Here is a 15763-nt window from a genome sequence, read left to right on the forward strand (position 1 = left end):
CACCACTTGGACTTATTCATAGCCAGTTTGGCCCTGATCGCTCACCGCCCCCCGCCCAATGTCACCACCTTCTCAGTTCCACCCAACATTGTAATTCACAGACTCTCCACGCTGCATTCGCCGAATGTAACCCTCAAATTCCTCGAAATTGCATTCATTATTTCCCTGCCCAATATCACCCTGCGCCTCCCTCCCCCCGTCGTCGTCTCATTCCCGCTCTCAGTTCCCAGTTACCCACTACGTTCCCATTTCCCGGGTGCGCTCACCCCTTCCCGTGTCCGGTGTCTGTAGACAATCGCTTCCCTCCCCCGTGGATCCCTCGCCCGGGGGGAACACGCGCGTCCCGCGGACATTCTCCCGCGCGCTGACCATGTTGCTCCGCTCGCGTGGTTCTCGAGACTGTGACGCAATGCGGCGCCGCTCCGGTATTTATACGGCCCCCGGGGATAGAACGGTGGCGTTGGCCAAACGCGCGCCGATTGGGCAATGAGAACAATGACCTTGGTTGCCACAGGAAACAAACATAGAAGGTTCCAAGGCGCTCGTTGATGAATAATCCGCAGTGTGTGACGTAGAACAATGGACCTTCAGTGACGCAATCCATTGTCTGCCTTCACCTCCCAGATTCCAATCTATCAATTACAGCTGGAAATTAAAGTATCTGACCACATGCCTCCAAATGATACCTAGCGCCAACTATTTGACTTCCTAACCCCATGCAATCAACTGGTCGTGTTAATTTAGCCACTTCACCAGTGGAAACGTTGCTGCAGATCACAGCGAATGTGATGTTAATCCCACGCATACAAGAGATAACCATCAATTTCGCTCCATTAATCACTTCATAATCCGGGATCCCCGGTCTATCATCGCATTGTCTGAGATCAATGGTTATTGATTGATTACCATCACGTGTGCTGCGAAAAAAAATGTTAGGCGTACTATACAGGCAGATCACATCACTCCTCATGTATCTGGTAGCGCTACACGAAACAAATGAGCAACGTGCAGAGTGTAGTGTCACATCTAGAGAATAAAAAGAGCATTTTTAATTCCAAGCATGAGGATGACGGGAAGGTAGCACACGAGAGGTCAGCTGGGAACAAGCTGTCCCTGAATCAGGTGGTACGTTCTTTCATGCTTTGGTACACGCTTCCAACAGAAGTGGAGAGAAGAGTGAATGACCGGGGCTTAAGGGAGAGAGGGGTTAGGGGTGGGAGTGGCCCTTGATTGTGACGATGGCATGCAATTAGGTTCCAATTGATAAATCTCTGATTAATAAAGTTGCCATTGAGCATCTTGATTGATTGAAAGATGTTCTCTACAAATATGATGACGCGCAATCCATCAGAGACCCAGCAATCTCCAATTTCGTTAGGATGAATCACAAGCATATCACATTGATGGCTTTATAGAGACATAGAGTGTAGAAACAGGCCCTTCGGCTCAACTTCCCACACCGGCCAGCATGTCCCAGCTACACTGGTCCCATCTGCCTGCCTTTGGACCCGTTCCTCTCATTATTTTTAACACCTCTATACAATCACCGCTCATCCTCGTGCGCTAAGGAATAGCGACCCAGCCAACTCAACCTCTCCCATAAGCTCAGACCCCCTAGCCTGGCAGCATCCGCGTAAATCTTCACTCATTGCCTGCCAGAGTCTAGGGGTCGGTGCTGTGGCCGCTGCTCTTCACGTTGTATATCAATGATTTGGATGAGGGAATTGAATGCTTGGTGCGAAGTTTGGTGATGCTGCGAAGGTCGGTGGAGGGGGCAGATAGTGTAGAGAAAGCAGCGACTCTGCCGAAGGATTTGGGCATGTTTGGAAAGTCGGCAAATACATGGCAGATGGAATATGGCGCAGCAAAATGCGGAGACCGGCATTTTGATAGTAGGAATCAATCGAAGATTATTTTCTAAATGAGGAGAGAATTCTGAAATCTGAGGTGCAAAGGGACTCGGGAATGCAGATACAGGATTCCTAACATATATTTTGCAATTCAAATTGATAGTAAGGCAGTAAAATGCAATGCAAGCATTTATTTGGGGGAAGACAAGAAATGTCCCATGGCCATTTCCTCCTCATCCAATCCATAACTTCCCTTCCTTGCGCGTAAATGGTCCTCCCCGTATAATCCATATATAGTTGAAACCCATGGGATTTTTCATATTCCCAGTGGCCAAGGACATTTAACCTTCCCGATTCCCTACCTAAGTGTCTAGTTCTTTTTTTGTAAATTCCATCGGGTCCCTGTCCCATCTCAACTTCCTAAAACTTACTTGTATTTCCTTTTGTGTAGGAATGAACTACAGATGCTGGTGTACCGTCGAAGATAAACACAAAATGCTGGAATAGCAGCGTTCAGGAAGCATCTCTGGAGAAAAGGAATAGGTGACGTTTGCGGTCGAGACCCAAATTCAGACTCATCAGTTTCCTTCAAGTGTATATTGTTTTTCAGAGATGCAGCGCGAAAAGAGTCCAGTCGGCTGGCCGAGCGTGCGGCGACCAGCAATTCCCCTACCTCAAAGTTATCCTACACACTAGGGATAATTTACAGACGCCAAATTAACCTGCCAACCTGTAAGACTTTGGAGTGTGTGTGGAAACCGGAGCACGCTGGGAAAACCGCCGCGGTGACAGGGAGAACATAAAAACTCCGTGCAGATAAGCACCAGTAGTAGAATCGAACCCGTGTCTCTGGCGCTGTAAAGCACCAGCTGTAACGGGAATGCTGATACAGGATTCAGAAAAATGTAATTTGCAAGTTGAATTGATAGTAAGGCAGGAAATTGCAATTCAAGCATTTATTTGGGTAGGAGAAGAATATTTTTTAAAAAACGGATGTAATATTGAGGGTTGAAAAGGCACTGGTGAGCGCATTTGGGGTATTGTGACCAATTTGGGACCCCATATCTGAGGACTGATGTGTTGGCGTTGGAAAGGGTGTGGAGGATGATTATGACCACAGCACCGATTTGGGTTCACGTATGATAAACGTTTGACGACACTGTGCCTGTACTCGCTGGAGTGCAGAAGGAAGACGGGAGAACCTGACTGAAACAAATGGGTTGCAGAGGCTATCGCGTGAAGGCAGGGGAAGAAAGATCACCCACGATTAAATGGCGGAGTAAGCTAGAGTCATAGAGTGATACAGTGTGGAAACAGGCACTTCGGCCCAACTTGCACTCACCGGCCAATATGTCCCAGTTACCCCAGCCCCACCTGCGTGCACTTGGTCCATATCACTCCAAACCTGTCCTAGCCATGTAGCTATGTAACTGTTTCTTGAACGTTGGGACAGTACCAGCATCAACTAGCTCCTCGGGCAGCTTGTGCCGTACACCCACCAGCCTTTGTGTGAAAACGTTAGCCTTCAGATTGCTTTTGAATATTTCCCCTTCACCTTGTACTTATGTCCTCTGGTCCTCGATTCCCCTACTTTGGGCAAGAGACGGTAAGAAATGTGGGAGAACTGGGAAGGACCCATTATCTGTTATTTGCACTTGATCAGTTCATTTATTCATGTGTGTGTATATTTATATAATGGTATATGGACACACTGATCTGTTTTGTAGTAAATGTCTACTATATTCTGTGTGCTGAAGCAAAGCAAGCATTTCATTGTCCTATCAGGGACACATGACAATAAACTCACTTGAACTTGAACTTGAAGGGGGAGGGGAGCGAGAGAGAGGGAAAGCAAGAGTTATTTGAAGTTAGAGAAGTCAATGTTCATAGCGCATGGGGCGTGAACTATCGAAGCAAAGTATGAGGTGCTGTTCCTCCAATTTGCGTTGTGCCTCACTCTGACAATGGAGGAGGGTCAGGACAGAAAGGTCAGATTGGGAATGTGAGGGGGTGTTAAAGCACTCCACTCGCCACTGCCTGCCATTCTGAAAATGACCAGTTCACTCCTTTGCTTCCGGTCTGCCAACCAATTTTCTTTATCCATGTCAACACCCTACCCCCAATACCATGTGCTCTCATTTTAGTCAACAGTCTCCCATGCGGGACCTCATCAAAGGCTTTCTGAAAGTCTAGATACACTACATCCACTGGCTCCCCTTTATCCATTTTATTTGTCACATCCTCAAAAATTTCCGGAAGATTAGTCATGCATGATTTTCCTTCCATAAATCCATGTTGACTTGTACTAATCCTTTTACTGCTTTCCAAATGCCCCATTATTACCTCTTTAATAATTGACTCCAGCATCTTTCCCACCACCGAAGTCAGGCTAACTGGTCTGTAATTCCCTGTTTTCTCTCGCTCCGTTCTTAAAAAGTGGGATAACATTAGCTATCCTCCAATTCACAGGAACTGATCCTGAATCTATTGAATATTGGAAAATGATCACCAATGCGTCCACTATTTCTAGAGCCACCGCCGTGAGGACCCTGGGATGCTGACCATCAGGCCCAGAGGAATTATCATCCTTTAGTCCCATTAGCCCACCCAATACTATTTCTTGCCTGATGAAAATTTCTTTCAGGCAGCATCTCCGGCGAAAAGAAATGGGTGATGTTTCGGGTCAAGACCCTTCTCCAGAGATGTTGCCTGACCCGCCGAGCCACTGAAGCACCCCGTTTGCATCCACACCGATGACCGGCGCTCGGATCCCACCGGCAACGAAGGGGCCAACCGACAGCTACTAGACAAGGAGAAAGGCTCAGCCGGCGGTCCCCAGGCCGCTGGGGAATATGCCCACCCCCCGGGAGCCGGGGCAGAGCCAAACTGGAGCTAGTGCCCACCCCTCCGCGCCGGCTGCAAGTCCGGGGCATCCAGTGCTCCGGGCTAGTGCCCCGCCAGTCCAGGGCTCACGCCCAACCCGGCGGGATAGGCAGAGCCGAACTGGAGCCAGCGCCTCCCCCCAACACTCCTGTGCCCAGGACTGCCCCGGGCCGGTGCCTGCCAGCGCAGGGCCAACCCGGTCACCAACAGGACACCCGGGAGGGGATGGGGATGGCCCAGCACAACTTTTCAGCCGCAGACCCAGGCTCGAACCGGACCAGGAACAAAACGCAGGTCTGCACACACGCAGCAGCACAGACGCCGAGATGTTTATAGCAAATGACCTATGACCTGGGCATGTACAGTCGGAATACAGAACTCGCTTATTTACTGGACATTTTCAAGTTAGATTTAGCTCTTAGACTAGCGGAATCAAGGGATATGGGAGGAATCAAGGGATATGTGGATGATCAGCCATGATCATAGTGAATGGAACTAGAAGGGCCAAATGGCCGACTCCTGCGCCTATTTTCTAAGTTACTTTCTCACAACTAACAACGGTCTATTCTACATTTTCCTTGAACTACATTCCCTTTGCCCTGTTTTTACTCCTTACACTTCCTTATCTCTGTACCTCCCATCAGACTGAAGGAGGGTCTCGACCCGAAACGTCGCACATTCCTTCTCTTCACAGAAGCTGCCCGACCCGCTGAGTGACTCCAGCACTGTGCGACCTTCTTCCCATGATGCATGCCGCCCCCCACGTGACTGCACAAAGGCAGGTTAGTCTTAGATCCATTATTTGTCATTCAGACCTTTCGGTCTGAACGAAATGTCATTGCCTGCAGCCATGCATGTAATAATAAACAACAAAACACAATTTAACATCCACCACAGTGAGTTCACCAGGCACCTCCTCACTGTGATGGAGGCAAAAATGTTAGGGTTACTGTCTCTTCCCTCCTCTTCTCCCTCTGCGCTGAGGCGATACCCCACCGGGCGATGGTAAGTCAGTCCCGCCGCTCACCGAGCTCCGCGAACGGGCCGGTTCAAGCTCCGCGGCCCGGCTTGGTCGAAGCTGCCGCCCTCCAGTCCAGCGGACGCAGCTGTTGCCGCGGAAGCTCCGGAAAACAGGCACCAGCTTGTGATCTGCAAGCTCCCGACGATGTCGTCCACTGGCCCGCGGCCGAACCCCGGATTCAGGTTGCCGATGCCAGAACGCCGCCTCAGCTACCGGAGCACCGTCTCAGCCCCGAGTCGTGCCGCTGCCACCGGATCGTCGTCCCAGCCCCGCGCCGGGCCGCCCTCACCAGAGCGCCGTCCCAGCCCCGCGCCGGGCCGCCCTCACCAGAGCGCCGTCCCAGCCTCGCGCCGGGCCGCCCTCACCAGAGCGCCGTCCCAGCCTCGCGCCGGGCCGCCCTCACCAGAGCGCCGTCTCAGCCCCGCGCCGGGCCGCCTACAGCGGAGCGCCGTCCCAGTCCCGCGCCGGGCTGCCCTCACTGGAGCGCGTTCCAGCCCCGCGCCGGGCCGCCCTCACCGGAGCGCCGTCCCAGCCCCTCGTCGGGCCGCCCTCACCGGAGCACCGTCTCAGCCCCGAGTCGTGCCGCTGCCACTGGAGCGCCCGAACGCCGCCACAGCTCGAAGACGGCCAGCCTCGCGTTGGTAAGTCCTGGCTGACTCTGCCTCCGGAGCCTCGAGGTCGGTCGCAGGTTGGAGGCCGCCAGCTCCGCCTTTAGGCCTCAGCGCAGACGGGGGCAGAGAAGGGGGGATACGACAGAAAGAGTCGCATTCCCCCGAAGGGAGAGACAGAAAACCGTGTTCCACCCCCCCCCCCCCCCACACACACACACACACACACACACATAACACAACCTAATAACCAATACATTTACTAAACAAGACAAAAAAAACAACAACAAAAAGTAAAAACAGACGGACTGCAGGCGAGCCGCAGCCGTTCAACAGGTGGCGGGGCCGGCAGGCCCCTCGGATTGGCGGTAAATCCACCCACTCATCCCTCACACCCAACCATCCCCTCACCCCACTCACAACCCCCACCCCCTCTCTTCCCAATCACCCCTCCCCCACCCACCGCCTTCCCACTCACCCCCCCCCCCCCCCACCCCCTCACTCACCCCTCAACCCCTTCCCTCCCCCACTTCCCGCTCTTCCCCAAACTCCTCGATCCGCACTCGCACTCTCGGCCCCCCTACTGAACCCCCCCCCCAATCACTCACCCATCCACACTCACCTCCCCCCCGTTTTCCCCTTCTGCCATTTAAGCTCTAGTAATGTTTACCCATTAGTAATTTCCTGATTATGTTGTAGTTTTCCGATGCTCAAATTAATTCAGATCACGTGGAGAATTCTTCAAGAAGTTCAAACTTTATTTGCAAATAAAGGCTGCTACTTCTCCACGCATCAAATCACGTGGAGCTTTATCCCGCGCTCTCCCCAAGACAAAGGATCGTTGCTTCTTATACCATTTTCAAATCAGCAAGCCCCACCCCTGTTACATTTCCATATCCAGTCATTTGCTAACATTCCCTATTTCCAGCCAATCACTCGCTTCCTCTTATGCCCTCCTTTCCTAGTATTTTCCACAATTGCCAGTCATGTCACATGACTCCCCTTTATGGCCCCTTGCTAGCCTCGTGGCTTCTCCTTCCTTTGCCATGTGCGTGTAACTCCTTTGTTCAGATTTCATTCCAACAAAGTGAAACTCACAAAAAATAGACACTTCCCAGAACCCACTTCTCAAAATACCAAAGATAAAGTGATTACACAATTTGTTTATACAAGACATTGTTCCCATTAAACCTATACATCATGAGAAAGAATGTAACCTCCTAAACTACAGATCCAAACACAAAGATCTAATGTAAGATGAAAATACCATATATATTTCCCTAATTAAAGGACAATATATATATCCCAGATGATCTTCTTTATAAATCATATTTAAACTAACATTATCTTATGCTACACACTTTAAAATAGGAATTCACTCTGTCTTTGCAAACCCACATCTCCTATAGCCAGGATCATAAAACTGTCCCAGGTGACAAACGATAATTATCTCTTGACTATTTTAGCTCCCTCCCCCTCCTTGTAGGGATCCCCCTTCTCTAGGGAGAGACATTCCATGAGCCTCTTTACGACCTTGCAAACGATGAGCCGTGTGTTACAAAAGAGCTGAGGAATGTGTCCTCATGAAAAAGCATGTGGTCTGTGACTGACCAAATGGCCTGTAACCTGAGAACGGCCACACTAACAAATCTACGTTTAAATACAGATTATATACGATACATTCAATACAGAAAATAATATCTACTATATATACCAGCTTGTTGACCCTCTGTGTTCCCCTCCTGCAGGGTTTAGGAGCCGTTTGCTGTGGACGGAGAGACGAGGACGTGAGCGGCCATTGAGGGCGGCATGGGTGCCGGTGAGCGGGAGCTCCCACCAGCGGGAGCGCACCGGCGGCTGCCCCTTCCCCAGCCCGGTGTGTGGAGAGCGCTTTGCCATTGACTCCCACACCCTGTCTCACCAGCGCGTCCACACCAGTGGCCAGCCCTACGACTGTCTGTGCCAAAGGTCTGTACTGCGGTGAGGCGTTTGACAGCTCGTGGGGGTGGCGGCAGCACCGGCGGACTCACGGCGGCGAGCGGCTGCTCCCACTGCGGCAAGCGTTTCAAGAGAGCACGGGGGCTGAGGGAGCACCAGCGGATACATACCAGAGAGAGGCCCTTTGAGTGCGCTGAGTGTGGCAACGGTTTCACCCGCAAGTCCAGCCTGTGGCAGCACCAGTGTGCCCACAGTGGTGAGAGTTCCTTCCCCTGCCTGCCCTGTGGTAAAGGCTTCACCCGCCTTGACCACCTGCTGGAGCACAGGCGAGTCCTCACCGGCCAGCGCCCCTTCATCTGCCCGCTCTGTGGCAAGGCCTTTGCCCACTGCTCCTGCCTGCTGGCACACCGCCACATGGATAGGCGCTGTTTAGGTAGACACAGAAATGGGAATGCCTCTCCCCCCCACCACACGAAAGAGAGAGAGCGAGGAGAGAGAAGAGAGCAGAGAGAAGATAGAGAAAGAGAGAGAGAGAGAGTAGAGAGAGAGAAGAGTAGAGAGCGAGCGAGAAGAGAGAGCGAGAGAGGGAGAGAGAGAGAGCAGAGTAGTAGAGAAGAGAGAGAGAGCGAAAGAGGGAAAGAGAGAGCGAGAGAGAGAGAGAGAGATGGAGAGGGAGGAGAGAAAATGAATAAGAAAGAGAGGAGAGAGAGATGAGAGAGAGAGAGAGCGCGAGAGTCTCCTCTCTCTCTCTCTCTCTCTCTCTCTCTCTCCTCGCTCGCTCTCTCTCTCTCTCTCTCTCTCTCCCTTCCCAACTCTCGACCCCTGGGCCCCACTCACCCGCCGGCCAGTGCGGGTCCGCTCCATCTTGGCCCTGACCAGGTCTACCTCGTCTTTTGTCCCTCCCGCTGGCGGTTGATGCTCCTCGTCGCTCACGACCTCCCCCCCACGCCCTTACCCTCCTCCCATCCGGAGGCGCTACAGGTCTCTCCGTTGCCGGACCAGCAGGTCCAGGTACAGCTTCGTCCCTGCGGTTGTTAGACAACATAACTCTGCACCTTGGTGATTGCCAGTCACCCCACTCCCCCCCCCCCCGGACACTCCTTCGCCCAGTAGAATTGCACTACTGCTACTGTATGTAAATATATATATTTTATTTAGATTATTTAGATTATTTAATGACCACACAGTCAAGCTGGTGGAATTCAGGTTCAGTACAGGATGTTACAAGGTAGGCTGATTCCCGTCAAACATAACATAAAACACAACATCATACAATATACAGTACATGCATGGGGAGGATATGTGCTGTTATCATAGTGTGTTCAGAATTCGGATTGCGTGTGGGTAAAAACTGTTTTTAAATCGAGATGTCTTGGCGGACAGTGAGCTGTAGCGCCTTCCTGATGGCAGCAGGTGGAAGATGTGGTGTGCTGGGTGGGAGGGATCAGAGATGATTTTCTTCACCCTTGACACAGACCGTTTGTGATGGAGTGGTTCTATTGATGGAAGGGGTGTGCTGGTGATTTTGGATGCTTTATTAACTATGCGTTGTAATTTATTACGGGAGTGAGTGTCTAAACTGCTGAACCAGACTGTAATTGATGAAGTAAGCATGCTTTGGATGATGGCTGTGTAGAATTTGATTAGGAGGTGTTTCCTTACTCTAAACGTCTTGAGCTGGCGGAGGAAGAAGAGTCTCTGGTTGGCTTTTTTGTAGATGTGATTTGAATTGATTTTCCATTTGAGGTTATTGCTTATGTGGGTGCCTAGAAATTTGTATGAGTCAGTGGTAGATATGGGTTCGCCTGAGATGAGTAGGGGGGTCTTGGGTTGTGCCTTACGTCTGAAATCAATGATGAGTTCGTGTGTTTTTGATGTGTTAAGTGAGAGGTTATTATCTGTGCATTATTCTATGTTCGCTCTTCTGGGTGAGATGTTAACTGCATTTCGTTGTCTCTGTACTGCACACTGCACAATGATAATAAAGATTGAATCTGAATACAAGATGAGAGTGAGTGGTGAAAGTGAAATCGGTGCTCTTTTAGCCGAGGGACACCAGTTTGGTTCTTCGGTTGGAAACATAGAAAATAGGTGCAGGAGTAGGCCATTCGGCCCTTCGAGCCTGCACCGTCATTCAATATAATCATGGCTGATCATCCAAACTCAGTATCATGTACCTGACTTCTCTCCATACCCCCTGATCCCTTTAGCCACAAGCGCCACATCTAACTCCCTCTTAAATATAGCCAATGAACTGGCCTCAACTACATTCTGTGGCAGAGAATTCCGCAGGTTCACCAATCTCTGTGTGAAAAATGTTTTTCTCATCGCAGTCCTGAAAGACTTCCGCTTTATCCTTATACTGTGACCCATTGTTCTGGACTTCCCCAACATCGGGAACAACCTTCATGCATCTAGCCTGTCCAACCCCTTAAGAATTTTGTAAATTTCTAAAAGATCCCCCCTCAATCTTCTAAATTCTAGCGAGACATAAGAGACAAGAGAGAATGGAATTACTGGTTCAAGTTCAAGTTCAAGTGAGTTTATTGTCATGTGTCCCTGATAGGACAATGACATTATTGCTTTGCTTCAGCACACAGAACATAATAGGCATTTACTACAAAACAGATCAGTGTGGGAGGATCAGCATGGACCCGATGGGCCGAATGTTACTGATCGTGGTCTAAAAAATGAAGATTTGCGCCTTTAAACGAGGGAAACCCCTGCTAGTTATCAAGATGCCGGCGTGACCCATTGGACAGGAGTCTCCTAGAAACCTTCAATGGTTCCCTGGATGTTTAGAACCCATGCCCTCTGTTTGGAAAGAACGTCTCCTGGTTTCTGCAATCGTGGAGCGGCTGGTCTGGCTGTGGTAGATTTCACAGCCCAGTGCGAGACCAGTGTTTGGGTCAAGCTTCTGCCGCGTGGATTCCTGCACAACCTCCTCCTACATTGAACCCGGTCGGACACCAGTCCACGAACTGGATGGAGCGCTTGGTCTTGATGGTGGCGATGGAGGCGTTGACGTCCTTGGGCATCACGTCCCCGCGGTACAACATGCAGCACGCCATGTATTTGCCCTGGCGGGGGTCGCATTTGAGCATCTGGTTGGCCGGCTCGAAACAGGCGTTGGTGACTCCGACACGGACAGTTGCTCGTGGTAAGCCTTCTCAGCCGAGATCAGGGGCGCGTAGGTCACCAGCGGGAAGTGAATGCGCGGATAGGGGACCAGCTTGGTCTGGAGCTCGAGCAGGTCCACGTTGAGGGCGCCGTCGAAGCGCAGCGAGGCGGTGATGTACGAAACTACCTGCCCCAGCAGGCGGTTGAGGTTGGTGTGGGTGGGGCGCTCGATGTCCAGGTTCCGCCTGCAGATGTCGTAAATAGCCTCGTTGTCCAGCATGAAGGAGCAGTAGTAGGGCTCGACTACGGCGGTGGAGATCTGCGGCGCCGGGTAGACGGAAAACTCCAGCTTGGATTTCTTGCCGTAGTTGACGGACAGTCTCTCCATGAGGAGGGAGGTGAAACCCGAGCCGGTGCCGCCACCGAAACTGTGGAAGATGAGGAACCCCTGCAGTCCGGTGCACTGGTCGGCCTGTGGGCAGATAAAGCGGAGAGCATTGAGAAGGGGGAAAGGTGTGGGTGTGAGTGTGGGTGTTACAGGGGGTAAACTGACCCTCTGGAGAGGTGGATGGAACCTAACATCAGTGGTTTTAGTTTAACATTTGTGGTCGGAAAGATGCGAGGGAGTATCTGAGGGACAGGTTATGAATGCATGTGGATGGACATAGGCGGATTAGGTATAGTCAGCACGGTTGTGTAGCTGGTTGGTCGTGTGTCAAGAATCTGATCGAGGTTTACATAGAAACATAGAAAATAGGTGCAGGAGTAGGCCATTTGGCCCTTCGAGCCTGCACCACCATTCAATGTGATCATGGCTGATCATCGATCTCAGTATCCTGTAACTGCCTTCTCTCCATACCCCCTGATCCCTTTAGCCACAAGGGCCACATCAAACTCCCTCTTAAATATAGCCAATGAACTGGCCTAAACTACCTTCTGTGGTAGAGAATTCTGTGTGAAAATTTATTTTTTCATCTCGGTCCTAAAAGACTTCCCCTTTATCCTTAAACTGTGACCCCTTGTTCTGGACCTCCACGACATCGGGAACAATTTTCCTGCATCTAACCTGTCCAACCCCTTAAGAATCATGATCCCCCCTCAATCTTCTAAATTCCAGCGAGTACAAGCCGAGTCTATCCAATCTTTCTTCATATGAAATTCCTGACATCCCAGGAATCTGTCTGGTGAACCTTCTCTGTACTCCCTCTATGGCAAGAATGTCCTTCCTCAGATTAGGAGACCAAACTGTACGTGTAGTATTAGGAGACCAAATACTACAGGTGTGGTCTCACCAAGACCCTGTACAACTGCAGTAGAACCTCCCTGTTCCTATACTCAAATCTTTTTGCTATGTGTCATGTGTCAGGTTTATGGGGAGAAAGCATGTAGATGGGTTTAAGAGAGGAAGATAGATCAGTCAACGATTCATAGCAAAAGGATTTGAGTTTTATAAGTTTCTATAACATCCCCCCTCAATCTTCTAAATTCTAGCGAGTACAAGCCGAGTCTATCCAGTCTTTCTTCATATGAAAGTCCTGACATCCCAGGAATCAGTCCGGTGAACCTTCTCTATACCTGTAGTTGATGCAGGTAATATGGCAACGTTTAAGAAACATTTTAACTGGCATGTACATGGATATGATAGGTTTGGAGGGATATGGACCAAACGCGGACAGGTGGGACCAGAGTAGATGCATCGGTGTGGGTCGATGGCCTGTTTCCACGCTGCACAACTCTATCGCTATATGACCCTGTGGGCGCGGGGAGGAGACGTGAACGGGGATCCAGTCGGGTGACGTTCACTGAGCTACATCATGAACGCTGAACCATTCATGAACTGCGGGCCACGGGCGAACCAGGATCACCAGATCGTTGAACACCGGGCGCTGGTTCACGGTTGGATTCGGTTCCACAACCTACCAGCTTCCGGATGCGATCCAGGACCAGTTCGACGATCTCCTTGCCGATGGAGCAGTGGCCCCGGGCGTAGTTGTTGGCCGCGTCCTCCTTGCCGGTGATGAGCTGCTCGGGGTGGAAGAGCTGCCGGTATGTGCCGGTCCGCACTTCATCTACAGGGGAGCAAACAGAAAACAGAGAATGAACCAGTTCATTAAGAAACTGGTTCATTAAGAACCACACGCCCCTCGGAAAACGCCGCGGGGAAGGTTTCAGACGGCCCAACATGTCAGGACTCTCCCTGGTTTCACCTTACCGATCACCGTGGGCTCCAGATCAATGAACACGGCCCGGGGAGCGTGCTTGCCCGCCCCAGCCTCGCTGAAGAAGGTGTTGAAGGAGTCGTCGCCGCCCCCGATGGTCTTGTCGCTGGGCATCTGTCCATCCGGCTGGATCCCGTGCTCCAGGCAATAGAGCTCCCAGCAAGCATTGCCGACCTGAACTCAGGCCTGGCCGATGTGGATGGAGATACACTCACGCTGGAGAGAGAGAGAAAGATGGGATGGGTCGGTGGAGGAAAGGGGGAAGAGATGATTGTGTTATTCCCACGGATATCGGTTCCGAGTGCTAACATTTCCCCCACGCCACACCACAGTGTGCGACCGGATCAACGCGTTTACGTAGCGTGGTCACCGCGGAATCACTCTCCACCCCCCCCCCCCCCCTCCCCCCCAATGGTCTTGTCGCTGGGCATCTGTCCATTCGGCTGGATCCCGTTCTCCAGGCAGTACAGCTCCCAGCAAGCGTTGCCCCTCGGATTCCTATTAAATATTTTCCCGTTCTTCTTGAACCTGTTTCGTCTGGTTCTCGATTTAGCCTGCTCTGGACAAGAGATTGCGCATCTACCCGATCTATTTCTCTCATTAGTTTGTACACCTCTGTAAGATCACCTCTCATCTTCCTGCGCCCCAAGGAATAAAGACCCAACCCACCCAACCTCTCTTATAGCTCACACCTTCTAGTCCTGGCAACATCCTCGTAAATCGTTTCTGAACCCTTTCAAGCTTGAACATATATTTCCTATAACATGGTGCCCAAAAATAGGGCACAATATTATAAATGCGGTCGCACCAACGACTTATGTAACTGCAACATGACCTCCCAACTTCCATATACATCACTCTGACTGACAATGTGCCATTAGCCTGTTTGACTACCTTATCTAACTAAAACCCGACCTTTAAGGAACCGTGCACCTGCACGCCTAGAACCCTCTGCCCCACAATATTCCTCAGAGCATTGCCATTTACTGTGTAGCTCTTTCCCTTGTTCGACGTCCCAAAATGCAACACCTCACACTTCTCAGTATTAAATTCCATCACTTATTAATGGTCCTCCCCTCTTCCCGCCTCCGCTCGTAAAATCCATATATAGTTGAAACCCCATGAGATTTTTTGTATTCCCAGTGGCCAAAGATATTTGACCTTCCCGATGCTCTACCCAAGTGCTTTGTTCCTTTTTGTATATTCCATCGGGACTCTGTCCCATCTCAACATCCTAAAACTTACTTGTATTTCATTTTGTGTGGGAATGAACTACAGATGCTGGTTTACCACCGAAGATAGACACAAAATGCTGGAATAGCCGCGGTCAGGAAGCATTTCTGGAGAAAAGGAATAGGTGACATTTCGATTCGAGGCCCTACTTCAGACTCATCAGTTTCCTTCATGTGTTTTTTGTTTTTCACAGATACAGCGCGAAAGGAGTCCCGTCGCCTGGCCGAGCGTGCGGCGACCAGCAATTCCCCTACCTCAAAATTATCCGACACACTAGGGACAATTTGCAGACGCCAAATTAACCTGCGAACCTGTAAGACTTTGGAGTGTGTGAGGAAGCCGGAGCACGCTGGGAAAACCGACGCGATGACGGGGAGAACATACAAACTCCGTGCAGATAAGCACCAGTAGTCAGAATCGAACCCGTGTCTCTGGCGCTGTAAAGCACCAGCTGGAACGCTGCGCCACCGAGGTCGTTTCCCCTTTTCTTATTGACTGAATTTACCATCCAAGCTTCAGGAAAACCGCCATCCGCATCCTTCATGTTCTGTGGAGCACGCCAGAACTGAATTCCCATCACCTCGTCTTTAAATGACTCCTACAGGTAGGATGAGGACTTACATACGAACAGCTGCTCCCAAATTACTCTCCCCACTTTCTGCCTAACAATATTGTTATTTTCCATTCTCCGACCTCAAATAAATCGACAAAACAATCGGTCCTTAAAATAATTTTATCATCATAAGTATAATATCTATCAATATAATCTATTAAATCTGTATTAAATTAAACTTCTAACTACTAAATTAATACATTTTATTCTTCCTCTTCCCCCCTTCTCTCGAGGTCGGCGGAATCCACGGCCACCTCGTGGTAGTCCTTCTCCAGCGA

At 50.6% G+C, this 15763-nt stretch overlaps 1 pseudogene; it reads right to left on the reverse strand.

The window, feature by feature from the left end:
- Positions 1–11209: 11209 nt before the first annotated feature.
- LOC116982304 lies at positions 11210–15449 on the reverse strand (annotated as a pseudogene).
- Between the last annotated feature and the right edge of the window lie 314 nt (positions 15450–15763).

This window comes from Amblyraja radiata, chromosome 16 (genome assembly GCF_010909765.2).
Source record: "Amblyraja radiata isolate CabotCenter1 chromosome 16, sAmbRad1.1.pri, whole genome shotgun sequence".
NCBI classification, from domain to species: domain Eukaryota; kingdom Metazoa; phylum Chordata; class Chondrichthyes; order Rajiformes; family Rajidae; genus Amblyraja; species Amblyraja radiata.